General features: G+C 40.2%; 1 protein-coding gene across 5 annotated transcripts in view; it reads right to left on the reverse strand.

The window, feature by feature from the left end:
• SAMSN1 (SAM domain, SH3 domain and nuclear localization signals 1) overlaps nucleotides 1–16,330 on the reverse strand; it is a 448,469-nt gene that overhangs the window by 291,214 nt on the left and 140,925 nt on the right. For all 5 annotated transcript variants that reach the window (XM_073231831.1, XM_073231830.1, XM_073231829.1 and 2 more), the window contains one exon: nucleotides 2,608–2,725. The gene's annotated coding sequence lies outside the window, so the exon portion shown is untranslated. The remainder of the gene's footprint in view (nucleotides 1–2,607; nucleotides 2,726–16,330) is intronic.

Here is a 16,330-nt window from a genome sequence, read left to right on the forward strand (position 1 = left end):
CTCCCTATCCAGCGATTTCCTCCACTTTATGAATTTTAATGTAAAATAAAAGCCACAGATCCTCTAGACCCCTATGCTATACAGGTAAATATTTCTTACCCCAGTCATGCTTGAATCCCTCCACTACTGAAACAAATACAGCTAATGAATTAGAAATGCTCTTTTGGTCTTCTATTAATTGTCTGACCTTAACAAAGTCGATCATGATTATGGTTCTCAGCATTCTCTCTTTCACAACTGCAGAGGCTAGACAGATCATCTAGGGTTGCTTCTAGTTCCAAAATTCAATGACCCTTTAAGCTTAACTTTTTTCACCGGAATACCTGTCATTTCTAGGTAAATAGTGTTCTCAGTCCTTTCTGCTAAAAAAGGTTAAGTAAATAAAAAAGGAAGAACAGGCTATGCTTTTGGCCTAAATTACAACTTCATGACCAGGGATGAAGAAAGTTAATAGCAATAAGAAAGCTTGCAGGGTCTACCATTTACAATTTAAATACTTTACTTGGGAGGTTAAAAGTTCAAAGTTGAGTCATAGTCTAAGGTGGCTCTGCTCTTTCTTTTTAATTATCTGAGGTCAGGAAGTTAATAATACCAGAAATCCCCAGTGGAGACCTCTTGTGCACTGTGTGAACTTTAAACTTGCTTTTTTTTAATTTTTTTTATTTTAAGGGTAAAAAGTTCAGTAGAAACACAGTGGACTTTTCCTCTTAGCCTCCACCCATTCATCCCCCAAGGTCAAAAGTTGAACTGTAAAACAGAAACCCTTGTTCTCTGATTCACATTTAAACAGATCACTTATTAAAAGGTAAACATTCCAAATGCAAGCCAAGACCCAAAGTGAATCTGTTCAATAAAAATGAAAATATTGTAATAAAATGCGTCTTTGATCTTTTATCACTTGCCTTGGAATTGAACATCAAATTAACTTTCTTATTTTTTGAATCTCAGAGAAAGAGCAGTCACAAAACCTCTTTCCTCACCTACTCTGCCCTGAGATCAGCATATCTGGAAAAGATAAACCTAAGACATTTATAAATAGTTGTGTTTGAAGTCTTGTCTTAAGGCAATTTCTACAACTAATTCTATACCATTTATGTTTGTTTACTTGTTTTGCTCAAACAGGAGTTCAAGAATAATAAAGTGGTTTAAATCACAATTAAGAGCTGTGCACTGAAAATGCTTGGGGATGTGGACAGAATGAAGAAATGGATGAATGAACCCAATGAACCTCATGGGACTAAGGAATGGACTACATTTGAGAACTTTCAAATGTTAAAGCTCAAATAAGAAACCAAGAGGACAGCTGCCAAGGTCTAAATATGTATTTACTAAGGACAAGACTAACTTTCTTGAAATGACAGTAGTAAATTTAAGATGTATAGAAGAGTCATCAACTGAATATTAACCCAAGCCAATCAGTTTGCTTAGAAAAGCTCTCTTAGCCCCCATCATATGAAGGTGTTTTTGCATTCAACCTCTAAGTGTTCTTTTCTAATAAAGTAAATTATATAAGTGTCCATTTTTTTCAATGTATACCTATTGGGAATGCTTCCACTTGGTAAAAATAAAGTCCTACCCTAGAATCAACATTTGTTCCAAAAAGTTTTTAAGAAAGCACCTTTGTCATAATTTATCTATACAAATGGTGATAATACCACTTGCTTTTCTACCTTACTAATTTTTGTAAAAAATTGAAAAGGAAATAGAGAAATGGTGAGAACCTTGAAATAAAGATATATAATAAACACATTCATAATAAATATTTTTCACTGATGTCAGCTTTGACAATGTCAGTTAAGTTCTTAGATTTTTGTATTAATTTTAATACAAATCAAAGCTAGAGGATATGGCTCTGAAGATGTTGTAACCTATACCCATTAACCCTGTAAGAAATTTTCAGGACATCCTCTGGGACTTCTGGATGCAGCTGGATGACCCAGACCCAGGAATGCACACAGCCACAGGAAGGAAGTGGGAAGAGCACATGAGGCTAGTTCCTCTTGTTCGGACTCCCCTCTCAACAACTGTAAGGAGGGGTGGAAATTCCTTATGAGTCAAAGCGTGACTTCAAAGTGAGGGATGAACTTTGAAAGATGTGATCATATTGATTAGGATGTTGACTGAGAGGAAGTCACTACACTTAGCATATTCAAGGAAAATCAAGTATTAAATCAGATTAGTAGGAAGTAAAGGTAAAGGGAATTTGGACACTGCTCAGACACTTAGACTGGTATTACATTCATGAAAATAACTTACGGTTTCAATTCATCTTGTGAATATACTTCCACAGATGTTTGTGTTTCTTCCTTTTTATCTTTAAGTCACCTCTTCATAGTTGAGCTGGTTGTTTTCAATCTATCTCACTAAATTCTCTATTAACTATTTTTTGTTTTCCTGCAAACCTCTTCAATTTCTAAGAGGTCTAAGAGTAAGACCATGCTGTGTCATGGGCATACCCACCCTCTATGTTTTATTAGGATAGAAATAAGCCTACATCCCTTATAGAGTCAACCATATACAACAATGTGAGAACTATACTGTAAGTGGTATGAACAAAGTGTCATAAGAACCCTGGGTCTTTGCCATTTTTTTCTCATGCCTCCTTACCTTATTCTGATCCCTCTTCCTGGAATATCCCTCTTCTCCTTGAATCCTGGAACTCTATATTCTGCCTCAGTACTGCTCTTCCTTCACATTTCATCTCCCCCTTCCTCTTTGCAGCCATCTGTGTAAAGAGTAACATAAGAGTAACTATCTAACCACATTTGTAATGTTTAGTTTTTCTACCTCCAACAATAAATTATGATCAAACTGAGGGAAAGGACTCCCATGTAATTCCCTGAGAGGTCTTTTATCAGAAATACAGAATGAAACCTGGCAGGGTCAGGATTAGGTGTGTACCTTAACTGATGGCAAAGGTGAGCTCAGACTCAACAAGGAGTAGCACAGGGTGAAATCATGCAGTCCTGCAGTATTCCAGAATACCATCAGCACAGCATTTCTCAATTTGGCTGAGCTTTGACATTACTTGGGTACTTTAAAATATCGTTGATGTCTAGGTTGCAGCTCTAGGAATTTTGAATTGATCGAACCAGGATACAGCAGGTTGGCTAAGGTTTTTTTTTTTTTTTTGCTATCATTAATCTACAATTACAGAAAGAACATTATGTTTACTAGGTTCCACCCTTCACCAAGTCCCTCCCACATACCTCTTCACAATCACTGTCCATCTGTGTAGTAAGATGCTGTAAAACCACTACTTGTCTTCTCGGTGGTGCGCAGCCCTCTCCGTGTCCCACACACACTATACATGCTAATCGTAATGCCCTCTTTCTTTTTCCCCGCCCTTATCCCTCCTTCCCACCCATCATCCCCAATCCCTTTCCCTTTGGTAACTATTAGTCCATTCTTGGGTTCTGTGATTCTGCTACTGTTTTGTTCCTTCAGTTTTCCTTTGTTCTTTTACTCCACATATGAGTGAAGTCATTTGGTATTTCTCTTTCTCCACCTGGCTTATTTCACTGAGCATAATTCCCTCTAGCTCCATCCATGTTGTTGGGAATGGTAGGATCTGTTTTTTTCTTATGGCTGCGTAATATTCCATTGTGTATATGTACCACATCTTCTTTATCCATTCATCTACTGATGGACATTTAAGTTGCTTCCATATCTTGGCTATTGTAAACAGTGTTGCGATAAACATAGGGGTGAATCTGTCTTTTTCAAACTGGAGTGCTGCATTCTTAGGGTAAATTCCTAGAAGTGGAATTCCTGGGTCAAATGGTATTTCTATTTTGAGCATTCTGAGGAACCTCCACACTGCTTTCCACAATGGTTGAACTGTTTACATTCCCACCAGCAGTGTAGGAGGGTTCCCTTTCTCCACAACCTCGCCAACATTTGTTGTTGTTTGTCTTTTGGATGAAGGCGATCCTTACTGGTGTGAGGTGATATCTCATTGTGGTTTTAATTTGCATTTCTCTGATGATTAGTGATGTGGAGCATCTTTTCATTTGCCTGTTGGCCATCTGGATTTCTTCTTTAGAGAACTGTCTATTCAGCTCCTCTGTCCATTTTTTAATTGGATTATTTGCTTTTTGTTTGTTGAGGCATGTGAGCTCATTGTATATTTTGGATATCAATCCTTTATCAGATCTGTCATTTATGAATATGTTCTCCCATACTGTAGGACACCTTTTTGTTCTATTGATGGTGTCCTTTGCTGTACAGAAGCTTTTAGCTTGATATAGTCCCACTTGTTCATTTTTGCCTTTGTTTCCCTTGCCTGGGGAGATATGTTTATGAAGAAGTCACTCATGTTTATGTCCATGAGATTTTTGCCTATGTTTTTTTCTAAGAGTTTTATGGTTTCAAGACTTACATTCAGGTCTTTGATCCATTTGGAGTTTACTTTTGTGTATGGGGTTAGACAGTGAACCAGTTTCATTCTCTTACATGTAGCTGTCCAGTTTTGCCAGCATCATCTGTTGAAGAGACTGTCATTTCCCCATTGTATGTCCATGGTTCCTTTATCAAATATTAATTGGCCATATTTGTTTGGGTTAATGTCTGGAGTCTCTATTCTGTTCCACTGGTCTGTGGCTCTGTTCTTGTGCCAGTACCAAATTGTCTTGACTACTATGCCTCTGTAGCAGAGCTTGAAGTTGGGGAGCGAGATCCCCCCACTTTATTCTTCCTTCTCAGGATTGCATTGGCTATTCCAGGTCTTTGACAGTTCCATATGAATTTTTGAACTATTTGTTCCAGTTCACTGAAGAATGCTGTTGGTAATTTGATAGGGATTGCATCGAATCTGTATATTGCTTTGGGCAGGATGGCCATTTTGACGATATTAATTCTTCCTATCCAGGAGCATGGGATGAGTTTCCATTTGTTAGTGACCTCTTTAATTTCTCTTAAGAGTGTCTTGTAGTTTTCAGGGTATAGGTCTTTCACTTCCTTGGTTAGGTTTATTCCGAGGTATTTTTTTCTTTTTGATGCTATTGTGAATGGAATTGTTTTCCTGATTTCTCTTTCTATTAGTTCATTGTTAGTGTATAGGAAAGTTACAGATTTCTGTGTGTTAATTTTGTATCCTGCAACTTTGCTGAATTCCAATATTAGTTCTAGTAGTTTTGCAGTGGAGTCTTTAGGGTATTTTATGTACAATATCATGTCATCTGCAAATAGTGACAGTTTGACTTCATCTTTACCAATCTGGATTCCTTGTATTTCTTTGTTTTGTCTGATTGCCATGGCTAGGACCTCCAGTACCACGTTGAATAACAGTGGGGAGAGTGGGCATCCCTGTCTTGTTCCCAATCTCAGAGGAAAAGCTCTCAGCCTCTCGCTGTTCAGTATGATGTTAGCTGTGGGTTTATCATATATGGCCTTTATTATGTTGAGGTACTTGCTCTCTATGCCCATTTTGTTGAGAGTTTTTATCATGAATGGATGTTGAATTTTGTCGAATGCTTTTTCAGCATCTATGGAGATGATCATGTGTTTTTTGTCCTTTTTGTTGATGTGGTGGGTGATGTTGATGGATTTTTGAATGTTGTACCATTCTTGCATCCCTGGGATGAATCCCACTTGGTCATGGTATATGATCCTCTTGATGTATTTTTGAATTTGGTTTGCTAATATTTTGTTGAGTATTTTTGCAAATACGTTCATCAGGGATATTGGTCTGTAGTTTTCTTTTTTGGTGGGGTCTTTGCCTGGTTTTGGTATTAGGGTGATGTTGGCTTCACAGAATGAGTTTGGGAGTATTCCCTCCCCTTCTATTTTTTGGAAAACTTTAAGGAGAATGGGTGTTATGTCTTCTCTGTATGTTTTGACAAAATTCTGAGGTAAATCCATCTGGCCCAGGGATTTTGTTCTTGAGTAGTTTTTGATTACCGATTCAATTTTGTTGCTGGTAATTGGTCTGTTTAGATTTTCTGTTTCTTTCTGGGTAAGTCTTGGAAGGTTGTATTTTTCTAAGAAGTTGTCCATTTCTCCTAGGCTTTCCAACTTGTTAGCATATAGGTTTTCATAGTATTCTCTAATAATTCTTTGTATTACTGTGGGGTCCGTCGTGATTTTTCCTTAATCGTTTCTAATTCTGTTGGTGTGTGTGGACTCTCTTTTTCTCTTAATAAGTCTGGCTAGAGGCTTATCTATTTTGTTTATTTTCTCAAAGAACCAGATCTCGGTTTCATTGATTTTTGCTATTGTTTTATTCTTCTCAATTTTATTTATTTCTTCTCTGATCTTTATTATGTCCCTCCTTCTGCTGACCTTAGGCCTCATTTGTTCTTCTTTTTCCAATTTTGATAATTGTGACATTAGACTATTCATTTGGGATTGTTCTTCCTTCTTTAAATATGCCTGGATTGCCATATACTTTCCTCTTAAGACTGCTTTTGCTGCATCCCAGAGAAGTTGGGGCTTTGTGTTGTTGTTGTCATTTGTTTCCATATATTGCTTGATCTCTATTTTAATTTGTTCGTTGATCCATTGATTATTTAGGAGCATGTTGTTAAGCCTCCATGTGTTAGTGAGCCTTTTTGCTTTCTTTGTACAATTTATTTCTTGTTTTATACCTTTGTGGTCTGAAAAGTTGGCTGGTAGGATTTCAATCTTTTGGAATTTACTGAGGTTCTTTTTGTGGCCTAGTATGTGGTCTATTCTGGAGAATGTTCCATGTGCACTTGAGAAGAATGTGTATCCTGTTGCTTTTGGATGTAAAGTTCTGTAGATGTCTATTAGGCCCATCTGTTCTAGCGTGTTTTTCAGTTCCTCTGTGTCCTTACTTATTTTCTGTCTGGTGGATCTGTCCTTTGGGGTGAGTGGTGTGTTAAAGTCTCCCAAAATGAATGCATTGCACTGTATTTCCTCCTTTAATTCTGTTAGTATTTGTTTCACATATATTGGTGCTCCTGTATTGGGTGCACATATGTTTATAATGGTTATATACTCTTGTTGGACTGAGCCCTTTATCATTATGTAATGCCCTTCTTTATCTTTTGTTACTTTCTTTATTTTGAGGTCTATTTTATCTGATACTAGTATTGCTCCACCTGCTTTTTTCTCTGTGTTGTTTGCATGAAATATCTGTCTCCAACCCTTGACTTTTAATCTGTGCATGTCTTTGGGTTTGAGATGAGTCTCTTGTAAGCAGCATATAGATGGGTCTTGCTTTTTTATCCATTCTGTTACTCTGTGTCTTTTGATTGGTGCATTCAGTCCATTTACATTTAGGGTGAGTATTGAAAAATATGTACTTATTGCCATTGCAGGCATTAGATTTGTGGTTACCAAAGGTTCAAGGTTAGCTTATTTACTACCTTACTGTCTGACCTCACTTGCTTATTGAGCTGTTACAAACACAGTCTGATGATTATTTCTTTCCCTTCATTTTCCTCCTCCTCCATTCTTCATATGTTGGGTGTTGTGTTCTGTGCTCTTTTTAGGAGTGCTCCCATCTAGAGCAGTCCCTCTAAAGTACCCTGTAGAGGTGGTTTGTGGGAGGCAAATTCCCTCAACTTTTGCTTGTGTGGGAATTGTTTAATTCTTCCTTCATATTTAAATGATAACCGTGCTGGATACAGTATCCTTGGTTCAAGGCACTTCTGTTTCATTGCATTAAATATATCATGCCATTCTCTCCTAGCCTGTAAGGTTTCTGTTGAGAAGTCTGATGATCTCAACTCTCTCTGGCTGCCTTTAATACTCTGTCCCTGTCCTTGATCTTTGCCATTTTAATTATTATGTGTCTTGGTGTTGATCTCTTTGTATCCCATCTCTCAGGAGTTCTGTGTGCCTCCGTAGTCTGATCAACTATTTCCTCCCCCAGTTTGGGGAAGTTCTCAGCAATTATTTCTTCAGAGACACTTTCTATCCCTTTTTCTCTTCTCTTCTTCCTCTGGTACTCCTATAATGCAGATATTGTTCCTTTTGGATTGGTCACACAGTTCTCTTAATATTGTTTCATTCCTGGAGATCCTTTTATCTCTCTCTGCATCAGCTTCTATGCATTCCTGTTCTCTGGTTTCTATTCCATCAATGGCCTCTTGCATCTTATCCATTCTGCTTATAAATCCTTCCAGAGTTTGTTTCACTTCTGTAATCTCCCTCCGGACATCTGTGATCTCCCTCTGGACTTCATCCCTTAGTTCTTGCATATTTCTCTGCAGCTCTGTCAGCATGTTCATGATTTTTATTTTGAATTCTTTTTCAGGGAGACTGGTTAGGTCTGCCTCTGCAGATCCTTTCTCAGGTGTAGCTCTCTCGGTCTGGACCAGATTTTTTTGCCTTTTCATGGTGATTGCAGTGGCTGTAGGCAGGTTGTGGCTGTGTCAGCTGGGAGAAGAAAGTCCTTTCCTGCTTGCTGGATGCCTTGCCCTTCTCCGCTGCCTGTGATGGCTACCTGCACTCCTGGAACAGCCACCGGGTTAATCTCCTAAGCTGCTGTGGGCAGAGTGTCCGTCAGAGCAGCACGGAGCCCTACAGGAAGTGGCAGGCAAGGCAGGTGCACTCCTCTGTGCTAGCGGTACCCTGCCAGGCAGCTGTGTAGCAGCAGCAGCCTTTGGGTCTGGCCCGGGTGGCTGTGAATTGGGCTGGGTTTCCAGTTGGCTCCTGGGAGCACACCCGCTCCCTCTGGCTCCGCTGCTGGTACACGCGGGGCTTTTCTGTGCAGGTTTCTACCGGGCTCTGGTTTCACTGCCACCAGTGCACAAGAGCCACGCCCAGGCTGTTTGGTCACGCCGCTGCAGGCTAGCCCTGCAGCACACGGATCTGCTCTCAATTCCTTCTAGCGCTTCCGTCCCCAGTGCGCACTGCCACTCTCCTGCTACTGGGCCCGTGTGTTGGGGTCTGCACCAGTTGGAGGAATGACTGGCAGGCTGCCTTGTCCTGTGAGGGGCTTCAGAGCTGCACTGCCTCCATTTAGGGTGCCTAAGTTTCCCCGGTACTCCCAGCTGCCGGGACAACTTCATCCAGCTATGGGGTCCCTGTCTCTTTAAGACTTGCAGAAAGCACTCACTTTTCTTTTGTCTCAGGGGTGCCAGTTGTGGGGACCTGCCCCCAGGTTTTGCTTTTCCGTTTCTCTAATATCCAGCACCCCATGCACCTTGTGTCTGCATTCCGGGTGTGGATTTCTAGAGCTGGTTGTTTAGCAGTCCTGGGCTTTCACTCCCTCCCCATTCTGACTCCTTTCTTCCCACCAGGTTTTGGGGTGGGGGAGTGTTCAGGTCCCGCATGGCCATGGCTTGTATCTTACCCCCTTCATGTGATGCTGTGTTCTCGCAGATGTAGATGTATCCTGGCTGTTGTACTGCATCCACTGGTGTCTCTTTTAGGAATAGTTGTATTTATTATATTTTCATAAATATATGTTTTGGGGAGGAGATTTCCTCTGAACTATTCATGCCGCCATCTTCCTGTGATCTTGGCTAAGGTTTTAAAATGATCCCAAGTGATACTTGTGATGGTCAGAACTTAAGATGAGGACCGCTGCACAGAAGATGCTCTTAAATGGGAATAGCTTCTGGAAGTTACCATTGATTGTCATTGGGAGTCACAAATGGACTGTCAGTATAAGGGTACCTTATTTTTCATAATTCTCATAAGGAATAAGTTACTTTTCCCATCTGAGCTGATTCAGCAGCTCTCTATTCTCATGATAAAAGTCAACCATCTTGACCTGCCATAATACTTCAGCCTCTCCATGAAATGGTCCCATATTTTACTTCTTCCTTATTAATATCTATGTACTTAAGACCCAAAAATTGCTTGCTATTGCCTGAGTATACCCTGCAAACCCTTCTTTTCCTATGTGTCTGCCAAAAATTGCTTGCTATTGCCTGAGTATACCCTGCAAACCCTTCTTTTCCTATGTGTCTGCTTCCAAGAATGCTTTTCCTCATATTTCTCCAAGTAATTCATACTATTTCAAAACTGACCTCAGGCTTGCCCTTCTCTGAATGCCTTTCCTAGTCCCTCTGGTTTTATCAAGTGCTCCTGTTCTGGGATGCACATGACTTGGGTCACCACTCAGTTATAGCAGTTAACACACCAGCTAAAACTAGCGCCTGTCTGTTTCTTATATTGAATTGTTTTAGATTCCCAAGGGCAGAAAGTGTATCTTCCTCTAGACTCACTTTCTGTAATATCCTGCACAGTGTGTGACATGGTAGATGCTAAGTGAGTGGCAACTGAATATGTAGATGGAAGGGTAGATAGAGGGATGGACACACAGAGAGATGATTATATAAATTAAATCCATCTATTTAACATCAGTGGGAATTTTCAGGATATTCATCACTGATCAAAAGGAATATCTCCCCATTATATATTTTTTATCTTCATCTTCCAGAGGTTGGAGACCCAACATCCTAAAGTATTGGCAGGGATTAGACATTCCAGTCCAGGGCAGGTGTCCCCAGGTAAAAGGATTGCAATCGTGATTTCTTTGGTTATGTTAGGATTTTCTAGATAAAGAAATAGAAGCAAAACATTCTAGTCATGTTGTAGTTGAATAATGCTAATATTCCTAGGTGATCCCTTAGCTCTTACTGCTTTCCATTTGTCCTTTCCTCCCTTCACACTGGCCTTTGGTTCTTCCTCATAAAATCATAATCAGTATAAAAGCATTTAGTCCTCCTCTCCCAATTTTGTTTCCAGCTGGAAATTAATTACATTTTTGTAGTTCTTTAGAGAAAAAAATGTTATGGGTCATATCATCCAATCCCTCCATTGTACAGCCTAGAAGCGTTTGGGAAAAGTTTGGGGAATGTGCAGTCTTTGGCAATTACCCATGTAACTGGTTGGTTCTAAGCCTCATCAGAGGAAATGCCAACCTTAACACCCAAATCATCTAGGAACTTGCATCCCCTCCTATGGTCTTCTTTAACTATTTCCAGGAAGTCCCAGCATGAGCTCTTGTGTGCTCAGAAACAAGCCAGTTGACATTGTAGCTGCCCCGGCCCCCCTGAGAACAGCCCTCCCTGGGCACTACCATCTTCTTTGGAAGAGCTCCAGGCTGCTGCTGTACAGGAGTCTTTTGGGGAGTGGGGGGGGGGCTGGGAGAAGATGATTGAGGGAGTGACAGGAAGTGGTGTAAGTGGGGAAAGGGAGGGTTTTAAAAAGTTTAAGAATAAACCCTCCCCCAGCTTCTGAGCCACACTTTGTTAACTGGTAGGCAGAGCACCGTAATCTGGTGCTCTCGAATTTGGCTGTCAAATGACATCCAGATCCCAAACTTGTCCCTGACTCTTACTATCTCTTTGACCTTCAGCAAGAAATGAAGCCTTACTGAAACTGAAGTTCTATTTTTTTACTTCCTCAATATGATAGAAATGATAATTCCTTCCTTGTAAGATTATTGTGAGGATTAAATAATACTGTCTTAATATACTGGGTGCTTAACATAGTGCAATAAGTTGGTAAGCACTCAACAAATGGCATAGTCATTAATATTTTCGTATTCATCATTCTTATCACCATAACTTTAGTTATACATTGAAACAGATCGTTTGGATTCTACTGCTAACCCCTCCTTCAATTGGGCCTTAATGGCCATTCTTCAGGCCAGCAGCAGGGAAGCAGTATTTCCCCAACCTCTTTGTTCTTCCTTCACCCTGTACACAAAGCTTTTTTAATTTTCTCCTTTTTTTCCATCCCAGATAGCTTGGTTACCATTCAGTCAAAGAGTTCCTCACATAACCAGAATTTTAACTAACATCTCAGTTGTTTTACTGGCAAAGCTAATCTGTACTTCTGAAATAATGGAAGTTGTAATTGCCAATATTCACTACAGGAAAAAAAAAAAAAAAAAGGACATGTTTGGGTATTAGATTTCCTCCAGAGCAGCAGCTCCTCCCTTCTATCTATACTGGTAGAGCTCTAGCTAGACACAGAATGGCCTGGAAACAGTATTTCCCACCTTAGATGTCAGAGTCCATGGACTGCCCTCATTATGACTAACCCAGCCATTGAAAGAGTTTGAGGGTTCAAATGAATCCTTCTGTGGCAGCTACAGACTCTCCAAACCCTGCTCTCTCACTATCCATGCCGGAATGAGATCAGCCTTCAAGACTGAAGACACCAGGCTCCGTGTAACCAGAGATCCCAGGCTGAGGGAGAGTAGGTTAAAAATAGACACAGGTGGCTGTGTATGACTCCTTTCCATGAGCTTTCAGGCCTCCAAGGGACAGATCTGATTTGATGCCAAAATGCTGCTATTTGTCTTACCAGAAAGAACTACTAAGTAAAATGAGTTGCCCAGGAGTACATAGTCACCATGGAATAGAGAAGAACTGTCCTCATATCATCCAAATAAATATTTAAGCCCATATCTTTTCACTCATGATTTTAACGATGAGGTCATTAAGATATTGTATAAGATGTCTTAGAAAATTTACTACCTATCAGTACTCTATATAATGCCTTTTGCATGCATTATTTTTGTTTTAATGTCATCTAAATTTATCTCCCAAATTTTCTTAGTCATGGCCTATGTTTGATAATATTGTGAGATATGTCTGATTTCCTGTTCACATTTGTACAAAGTGACTTTCCTTTGTCACCATGACATTGTTCTATCTTACATCCAAGACATCAGCTTTCTGACAGGCAGTATTTGATTGTGACTAATCTAACATCCTCTGAATCAAGGGTAGTAACATAGTATCAACAGTTGTTACACACTTAAAATGTGTCAGGCACCTTCTAGGCATCTTGTTTATTAAGTCATAATGTACAATATATAAGAATTATCATAACAACCTAACAAATAGGTAATTTTACTTTTCCCATTCTACAAATAAGAAAACTGAAGTTAAACAATTCAGCCAGTATCATACCACCTAGAAGTAGCAGGGACAAAATCCCAAATCAGATAATCTAGAAATGTGATCCAAAAATCTACCAGTGATGCTAGTCCTATTTAACCAAAACTATTTGGAATGAAGCAATAAAATTACATGAATTGAAAAGTTACAGAACCATAGAATCTGAGGGGCAAAGAGAGCTTAAATATCCTCTAGTTCTTCCTACCCAAAATATCAACCGAAGAAATTAACTGGTTGTTCATCAAAAGCAGACAACCGGGAGAAAGGAGACATGAGTATCTCAAAGGAAAGAGTCCAAAAGGACAACCAGAAGATGGAACAGAACCACTCTTCAAAGAGGACAGTTAAGGCATTGTGAATAAAAGCCAGATTTCTGAAGCAGAAATCCTGCTTGGTCAGATAACAGATTCACTAGCATATAAACTGCTGGTCGGTGCAGTAGGTAGTCAGGAGTGAATGATAAGGTTAGAGGAATGCAAGCCAGAGAGACGGGGGTTTGTTTGTTTCTTTGGCAGCACTTGACTCTAGGAAACGATGGGGAAATTCTAATTTCTGAGAATGCTTTTCACTAGAAAGAGAGAGAGAGTTTCCAATGAAGAAGATATGCTGCAATGGAAGAAGGAAAGGGCAATAAAGCACTCAGGCCAGATGGTCTTTATCTGAGTGTTCTGAAGGAAATAAGGTGTGAATCAGCTGACATTGATGAGGACATATACTATGTTCATAAAAATAGCAGATGTTCTTGAAGATTGCCCAATTTCTAATACAATGTCTATTTTTTTTTTTTTAAATAGGAAACCAAAAGAGATACGAGGAATTCAGACAAGTGAATTTTGTCTTGGTGCTAGGATAATGTTTGGGGGAAACAAAATGTCTGAAGACAGTACTAAATAAAATCTGGGATTTAAATCCGAGGGGTTCCCATCAACTCTGCAGTAATTGTCCAACCTTGAAATTGATAATGAGTAGTGGAGAGCAACATCATGTGCTAGGCTTTTCAAAAGGTTTGAAATGAATGAAGTAATAGATGCTTTCTTGCATCTAAAACTAGCTAAAATTAGAATCATTTGTAGTGTATGTAGGTCAGAGAAAAGATTAGTTACAGTGTGCCTGGAATCTAGTCTGGAATGAAAATGTTATTTCACATGCACTTTCTAAATAATTAGGAAGTCTGAACGAGCCACAAGCAATTGACTCTCGCATGACTTACACTTGGTGCGGCAGCATCTAACTGGGACCAGCAATAAAAAAAGAAACCGTAATCACATGATCATCATTACTAACATTTAGTGAGCACTTACTACATGGCAGGCATGCTGCTTAGTGTCTGACATTGATTATCTCTTGGTCTGTGGGTGATGGCATAACCTACTTCAGAAACATCTGCTGTTTCAGAATGTCCTGAGGGGTAGGACAAGTGTCAGCTTTGGTCAGAGTTCAGATGAATTCAAACAAAGCTCATCTAAAATATTCTAAATACAACAGGCCAAGAGGGTTGTAAAGGAAGCTGAGGGTGGAATCTGCTTTGTCTCTCAATCCCTGGGCAAGCCAGCTCTTATCTTCTAAATCTCCAGATAGTGGGGCTCACATTGGTTCCAAACTCCACCAGAAGCACTAGCCTTGAGACTGGAGAATTCTTACTGTTTTGTTTTGTTTTTTATTTCCTGATCCTTAAATCCACTTCCTTACCTAACTTCTGTCTCTTGCTAATTATAACTGTTTTGTCTTTGTTTCCTGATTCCTCTGGCTCAGTCTCTTTTCCCCTGGCTTTCATCTGTGTGGCCCACTGGAATTTTAGACCCACATGGGTCAAAAGCCTTGTCTCAGGTTTTGTCTGAAACTCTCCCAGGGTTTGGTCCACAACCTCCTGCCACCCAGCCCAGTGCTCACAGACAGAACAATCTGGAGCCTATAAAGATTAGAGCTATTCTATGAGTCAATGACTTCCCAATTGAAATACTTAGTTCAGGGTTCTTAACACAATGCTCAAAGTACTTTCTGTTCAATAAAGGCTTGTTGACTGAATTTACAGCACATGCTGTAACATGAACTGCAGATCAAAGTCCAAATTACAACACATGACCTCTACGGCAAAAAAGAGCAAAAAAATAAAGCAACCTTGGACAGATGCCAGATGATACTGGACTCATGAAAAACTCCAGAGAGAGAAAAATGTATTAAACAGAAATAGTAGTGCACACACCACAGCGTTACTCTCAAAGCCTTGTGAACTCCTTCACAAAATCATAAACCCATTCCCATCCTTCCTCCTGGAACTAGAATAGCAGGATTTGCACCTTCATGTTAGCCTTCCCCCATTGGCAGAGCACGGACAGAGGCTTGGGTACCACAAAGCCACACTGAGGAATGTAGGAAGCTTCTCCACATCCACATATCCACCTCACATCTGGACAGATATTTGGAAGAGGATCTTCTCCATTTTGTATCTTATTTGTCAATTATTTTACACCAGATCTCTTTTTTAATCACCCAAGTCTGGTTCCTTCCCAGTCTGTCTCTGGCAGTTCAAAGAGCTTACTTTTCCTCTTGGTTTCTCTAAGCTCTCTCCCTAATGTGCCTGGTGTGATCGTTAGTTTTACATGTCATCTTGGCTAGACTATAATACCTAGTTATTCAATCAAATACTAATCTAAGTATTGCTGTGGAGATATTTTATAGATGTGGTTAACATCTACCATCAGTTAACTTTAAGTAAAGGAGATTACTCTCAACAGTGTGGGTGGGCCTCATTCAATCAACTGAAAAGCCTTATGGGAAAATTAAGGTTTCCTTGAGGAAGAAGAAATCCTACCCCAGGACTGCAAGATGAGCTCCTGCCCAAGTTTCCAGCTTGCCAAGCTGACCTGACCTACATATTTTAAATTCACCAGCCTCCCATACACACACATACATGTTATACATAGTGTTTTACATACAAACACACACACACACACACACACACACACACAAAGTTCTCACAGTTCCTTCACTTGTAAATGATCAGAATTCCAGAAGCAAAAAATAAAGTAGCCAAAGGAATAAACTCTAAGGAAAGCACCATGAGAGAGAGAAGTGCTGTCAGGCTTAAGAAAACAGAGGGAAGGTTACCAACCAGAGACTGGCAACAGAGGGCGTCAACCTGCGGCGGAAGGGGCTTGGGAAGAATGAGCTGTCAGTCAGTGAAAGGTGGGGCCTGAGAGGAGCCCACCCCAGGGCCTGGGGCGAAGGAGGGACACAGACTGAAGCAGGGAGGGAGCAAGGAAGGAAGCCTCTGAGCTCTCTGTTCCTGTCTTGCCAATGGGTTTCAGCCCTGGGCAAGTTCACTATGGATTCAGTGTGACCAAAGAAATAACGGTAGAACATTCTTAGGGAGAAAGGGTTACACCCAACTTTATTTCCACAGTGGCAGGTCAGTCACTAAAATCCCGTTCACTCAGAGCCAGTCTGCATGCAGCAAGCCAGTCTCTGCCTCTGGGTCCCTCTGCCCGTACAGC

This window comes from Manis javanica, chromosome 3 (genome assembly GCF_040802235.1).
Source record: "Manis javanica isolate MJ-LG chromosome 3, MJ_LKY, whole genome shotgun sequence".
Taxonomy (NCBI): domain Eukaryota; kingdom Metazoa; phylum Chordata; class Mammalia; order Pholidota; family Manidae; genus Manis; species Manis javanica.